This window comes from Thunnus maccoyii, chromosome 22 (genome assembly GCF_910596095.1).
Source record: "Thunnus maccoyii chromosome 22, fThuMac1.1, whole genome shotgun sequence".
NCBI lineage: Eukaryota > Metazoa > Chordata > Actinopteri > Scombriformes > Scombridae > Thunnus > Thunnus maccoyii.
In genome coordinates, this window is record NC_056554.1 from 26,596,706 (window position 1) to 26,603,923 (window position 7,218).

Genomic DNA, 7,218 nt, shown 5'->3' on the forward strand with positions numbered 1-7,218 from the left:
TTACATCGAGGTCTTTACATCGAGGGGTTTACATCGAGGCGTTTACATCGGGGGGTTCACATCGAGGGGTTTACATCGAGGGGTTTACATCGAGGCATTTACATCGAGAGGTTTACATCGAGGGGTTTACATCGAGGGGTTTACATCGAGGCGTCTACATCGGGGGGTTTACATCAAGGGGTTTACATCGGGGGTTTACATCGAGGCGTTTACATCGGGGGGTTCACATCGAGGGGTTTACATCAAGGGGTTTACATCGAGGCGTTTACATCGGGGGGTTTACATCGGGGGGTTTACATCGAGGGGTTTACATCGAGGCGTTTACATCGAGGCGTTTACATCAAGGGGTTTACATCGGGGGTTTACATCGAGGTCTTTACATCGAGGGGTTTACATCGGGGGTTTACATCGAGGGGTTTACATCGAGGGGTTTACATCGAGGGGTTTACATCGGGGGGTTTACATCGAGAGGTTTACATCGAGGGGTTTACATCGAGGGGTTTATATCTGGGGGTTTACATCGGTGGGTTTACATCGGGGGTTTACATCGAGGGGTTTATATCGGGGGGTTTACATCGATGGGTTTACATCGGGGGTTTACAGCGAGGGGTTTACATCGGGGGGTTTATATCGGGGGGTTTACATCGGTGGGTTTACATCGGGGGTTTACAGCGAGGGGTTTACATCGGGGGGTTTACATCGAGGGGTTTATATCGGGGGGTTTACATCGGTGGGTTTCCATCGGGGGTTTACATCGGGGGTTTACATTGAGGGGTTTATATCGGGGGGTTTACATCGGGGGGTTTACATCGGTGGGTTTCCATCGGGGGTTTACATCGGGGGTTTACATTGAGGGGTTTATATCGGGGGTTTTACATCGGGGGTTTACATTGAGGGGTTTACATCGGGGGTTTACATCGGGGGGTTTACATCGGGGGGTTTACATCGGGGGTTTACATCGGGGGGTTTACATCGAGGGTTTACATCGGGGGTTTATATCGGGGGGTTTACATCGGTGGGTTTACATCGGGGGGTTTACATCGAGGGTTTACATCGGGGGTTTATATCGGGGGGTTTACATCGGGGGGTTTACATCAGGGGATTTACATCGAGGGGTTTACATCAAGGGGTTTACATCGGTGGGTTTACATCGGGGGGTTTACATCAGGGGATTTACATCGAGGGGTTTACATCAAGGGGTTTACATCGGGGGGTTTACATCGGTGGGTTTACATCGGGGGGTTTACATCGAGGGTTTACATCGGGGGTTTACATCGGTGGGTTTGCATCGAGGGGTTTACATCGGGGGTTTACATCGGTGGGTTTGCATCGAGGGGTTTACATCGGGGGTTTACATCGGGGGGTTTACATCAAGGGTTTACATCGGGGGTTTACATCGGGGGTTTATATCGGGGGGTTTATATCGGGGGGTTTACATCGGGGGTTTACATCTGGGGTTTACATCGGTGGGTTTACATCGGTGGGTTTACATCGAGGGGTTTACATCGGTGGGTTTGCATTGGGGGGTTTACATCAAGGGTTTACATCGAGGGGTTTACATCGGGGGTTTACATCGAGGGGTTTACATCGAGGGTTTACATTGAGGGTTTACATTGAGGGGTTTACATCGAGGGGTTTACATCGAGGGGTTTACATCGAGGGTTTACATCGAGGGGTTTACATCGAGAGGTTTACATCAAGGGGTTTACATTGAGGGTTTACATTGAGGGTTTACATTGAGGGGTTTACATCGAGGGGTTTACATCGAGGGGTTTACATCGAGGGTTTACATTGAGGGGTTTACATTGAGGGGTTTACATCGAGGGGTTTACATCGAGGGGTTTACATCGAGGGTTTACATTGAGGGGTTTACATCGAGAGGTTTACATCGAGGGGTTTACATCGAGGGTTTACATCGAGGGGTTTACATCGAGGGTTTACATTGAGGGGTTTACATTGAGGGGTTTACATCGAGGGTTTACATTGAGGGTTTACATTGAGGGGTTTACATCGAGGGTTTACATTGAGGGTTTACATTGAGGGGTTTACATCGAGGGGTTTACATCGAGGGGTTTACATCGAGGGTTTACATTGAGGGGTTTACATCGAGGGGTTTACATCGAGGGGTTTACATCGAGGGTTTACATCGAGGGGTTTACATCGAGAGGTTTACATCAAGGGGTTTACATCGAGGGGTTTACATCGGGGGGTTTACATCGAGGGGTTTATATCGGGGGGTTTACATCGAGGGGTTTACATCGAGGGTTTACATCGGGGGGTTTATATCGGGGGGTTTACATGGGTGAGTTTACAGCCAACAGATTTTTGATAGACATTCCTTCACAGACTTTTAAATCGCTTCTCAGCTTGAGGAAAGTTTTAAAAATATTAAACCTCCATGGATCAAAAATTGATAAAAGAAAGAGACATAAGGGACCTTGTTTACAGTTGGAGGCGTCCTGTCAACAGTTTTACAGACGTCTCTTTTATAACGGAGGTCTTTGGGAAAATGCTGTTTGGGAGGAGTTTTTGCTGTAATACTGCGAGTGGCCACTGGGAGAAACTGACTGAGCTGCGGCGCTGTATCCAATTTTAATTATACATCCACGGGAGAAAGTCATACTACTTCAAAACACTAAGAGAAATGTGTAACGTTTTGTTTTGACAGCAGCATCTAGTGGACGTCAGAGGAAGTGCAGCTCAAAGCAAACACAGCACACCTGTTGAGCTTTTATTTAAAAGTACAACAATGATAACAACACAGACAGAGATCAATAAGTGCTTCCTCCTGCAGTGACGTCACACGCTACAGGCCACCTGCTGGAAAGTTCATTTAAAAGATTTGATTTCTCATCAGCGTATACGGGCCCTCTGATTGGCTGTGGGCGTCGGCCTGTAGTCCTCCTTCCCTCTTCTCCTCCGTCGTGATATTTTGAGAGTAAAGTCGTAAATAGTTCTACAACACATCGTAATGTTTCAAATATAAACAAAGGAAAATTGTGAAATTGTGCAAAACATTTCAGAATAGTTTGAAGAAACAAAAATATTTCTATAAAAAAGTCATAGACAGTTTTCCTGGAGGGGTCAATAGATGATCGGACAGGATCAATAATTATCACAAATCAATACTGAACATTAAGAAACTGATTATATCAGCCATCATGCCTGTTAAATACATCAATCAGTCACCAAACCATCAGTTTAACACTACAGGTGTAAATGATTATAAATAAATTTGATCACATGGAAACAAACACAGCATGTCTGCTCACTTCTGTATCAGTCACTATGGTAACCAGCACAGTTGATGATGTCATAAATCAATAAATAGATCAGCATGCAGCAGGGGGCGGGGCCAGGTCGGTGACGGCGACCTGACCTCTGACCTGAGCAAAACAAACACAAACCTTCACATTAAAAAACGGGCATCATGACCCTTTAATCCGTCTGAGTTTGGCCCCGCCCCTGCTGGCTGGCAGCCAATGGAACAGGAGGGTTTCCACTGATGCTACGCTACGCTAACTAACCCTACCCATGATGCATTGTTCCAGTGCAACAGCTCAGCTAAATAACTAACTAACTAACTATGGATTAGAGTGCACCAGCACAGCTAGCAGGCTAACAGCTAGCCTAGCATGGCTCATAAGATACAGTGCACTAGAGGCTAACAAAGCTAACAGCTAACAAGCAGCTGATTGGTTCAGATTGTCGTGGAAAGACTTTGATCCCTGATAAAACTTGATGATATGTTGTTTCGACTGAGTTCAGATCAGTTCAGAGCAGCTGTGAACGCTTGTGTTACATTTACACTCCAACAGATATCATCAACAGCCAATCAGGAAGTTATCAATACCAGAGACTATGATCAATACAGCCAAGTATTGGTATAATCTGAGATTTCCAGAAAAAAGCCTCAACACTTAAACATAAAGATGAAATATAAAAACATGGTAATCTCAGGAGAAAGGAGCTGAACTGTATCAGAAGGTTTAATTCATGAGAAACGCGTAACAATGTAAGTTTTAAGTTGTGACTTTCTGAAGAGAAGTTGGAATATTTCAAGACTAAAAATGTACTTTTCAGAAAAAAGGTCAATATTTCAAGGAAAGGGCTGAAGATTTTATGTGAGAGGAAGTCGTAATATTTCAAAAACAGTCAGATTGTTTTTAAAAGATTTAATATTTGAGAAAAAAGTTCTGTTACAGTAATATTTAAAAAAGTTCTGAGTATTTATCATAATTTATTATAGATTATAATATTTCTCAGACAAATTAATTCCTGAACTCTCAGATCGTTTTGTGACCCTGATGTTTGTTTGTTTCTACTCGTTAATCTACTGATGTTTATTTTAATACTGACGTTTACTCAAAGCTGAAGTCTGATGTGGATTCAGGTGTTTGTCACCTGCAACATGTCAAACATTGATTATATGATCAATACCATGATCAAACATCACATAAGATAAGAAGTCTGAACATTAATTCATCTCATTGTGCTTTTTACTTTTCATGTCCACAGAAACCTGATTGGTTGGTTCACTCTGATGTCAGCACAGTGACTCCGTCCACGGCTGGTCAGCTCTGCCTTCCTATTGGTCAGAGCTCCTTTTGATTGTCATAATCAAAGTATTGATCAGTCATTGGAGGTTTTATTGCTCTCACAGTGACCACAGTGTTCACTTTGCTGGTTTCAATAAAGCTGGTTTCATTCAAATTCTCCCTACAAACAGGTAATAAAGTTACAGCTGCTTGTCAATAAAGTTTGATTCAAAATGTACGCTACAGCAATAAAGTTTGTTTGTGTAATTCACACAGAGCTAACATGCTAACATTAGCACCAACTGGAAGACATTTACGACATCATCTTCATCATCATCAGCGTCGTCTTTTCCCAGCATGCCTTTGGCATCCTCACCGACCCCTCTGACCGGTGACCCTGAGATTTGTGTTGCTATGACAACCATCCCACCAACATGACGTCATGATGCTAAAGTCTACGACAATCACACACCTTCATCATCGTCATCCTCACAGAGTAGCGCAGTAAACACAGTGTGTGTGTTATATATATATGTATATGTGTGTATATATTAATGCTCGTTAGGCGTGTCTGATGGTGTGTGTTATATATATATATGTATATGTGTGTATATATTAATGCTCGTTAGGCATGTGTCTGATGGTGTGTGTTATATATATGTATATGTGTGTATATATTAATGTTCGTTAGGTGTGTCTGATGGTGTGTGTTATATATATGTATATGTGTGTATATATTAATGCTCGTTAGGCGTGTCTGATGGTGTGTGTTATATATATATATGTATATGTGTGTATATATTAATGCTCGTTAGGCATGTGTCTGATGGTGTGTGTTATATATATGTATATGTGTGTATATATTAATGTTCGTTAGGTGTGTCTGATGGTGTGTGTTATATATATGTATATATGTGTATATATTAATGCTCGTTAGGCGTGTCTGATGGTGTGTGTTATATATATGTATATGTGTGTATATATTAATGTTCGTTAGGCGTGTCTGATGGTGTGTGTTATATATATGTATATGTGTGTATATATTAATGTTCGTTAGGTGTGTCTGATGGTGTGTGTTATATATATGTATATGTGTGTATATATTAATGTTCGTTAGGCGTGTCTGATGGTGTGTGTTATATATATGTATATGTGTGTATATATTAATGTTCGTTAGGCGTGTGTCTGATGGTGTGTGTTATATATATGTATATGTGTGTATATATTAATGTTCGTTAGGTGTGTGTCTGATGGTGTGTGTTATATATATATGTATATGTGTGTATATATTAATGTTCGTTAGGCGTGTCTGATGGTGTGTGTTATATATATGTATATGTGTGTATATATTAATGTTCGTTAGGCGTGTGTCTGATGGTGTGTGTTATATATATGTATATGTGTGTATATATTAATGTTCGTTAGGTGTGTGTCTGATGGTGTGTTATATATATGTATATGTGTATATTAATGTTCGTTAGGTGTGTGTCTGATGGTGTGTGTTATATATATGTATATGTGTGTATATATTAATGTTCGTTAGGTGTGTGTCTGATGGTGTGTGTTATATATATGTATATGTGTGTATATATTAATGTTCGTTAGGCGTGTGTCTGATGGTGTGTGTTATATATATGTATATGTGTGTATATATTAATGTTCGTTAGGTGTGTGTCTGATGGTGTGTGTTATATATATGTATATGTGTATATATTAATGTTCGTTAGGTGTGTCTGATGGTGTGTTATATACATGTATATGTGTGTATATATTAATGTTCGTTAGGTGTGTGTCTAATGGTGTGTGTTATATATATGTATATGTGTGTATATATTAATGTTCGTTAGGCGTGTCTGATGGTGTGTGTTATATATATGTATATGTGTGTATATATTAATGTTCGTTAGGTGTGTGTCTGATGGTGTGTGTTATATATATGTATATGTGTGTATATATTAATGTTCGTTAGGTGTGTGTCTGATGGTGTGTGTTATATATATGTATATGTGTGTATATATTAATGCTCGTTAGGTGTGTGTCTGATGGTGTGTGTTATATATATGTATATGTGTGTATATATTAATGTTCGTTAGGTGTGTGTCTGATGGTGTGTGTTATATATATGTATATGTGTGTATATATTAATGTTCGTTAGGTGTGTCTGATGGTGTGTGTTATATATATGTATATGTGTGTATATATTAATGTTCGTTAGGCGTGTCTGATGGCGTGTTATATATATGTATATGTGTGTATATATTAATGTTCGTTAGGTGTGTGTCTGATGGTGTGTGTTATATATATGTATATGTGTGTATATATTAATGTTCGTTAGGTGTGTGTCTGATGGTGTGTGTTATATATATGTATATGTGTGTATATATTAATGTTCGTTAGGCGTGTGTCTGATGGTGTGTGTTATATATATGTATATGTGTGTATATATTAATGTTCGTTAGGTGTGTCTGATGGTGTGTGTTATATATATGTATATGTGTGTATATATTAATGTTCGTTAGGCGTGTGTCTGATGGTGTGTGTTATATACATGTATATGTGTATATATTAATGTTCGTTAGGCGTGTCTGATGGTGTGTGTTATATATATGTATATGTGTGTATATATTAATGCTCGTTAGGTGTGTCTGATGGTGTGTGTTATATATATGTATATGTGTGT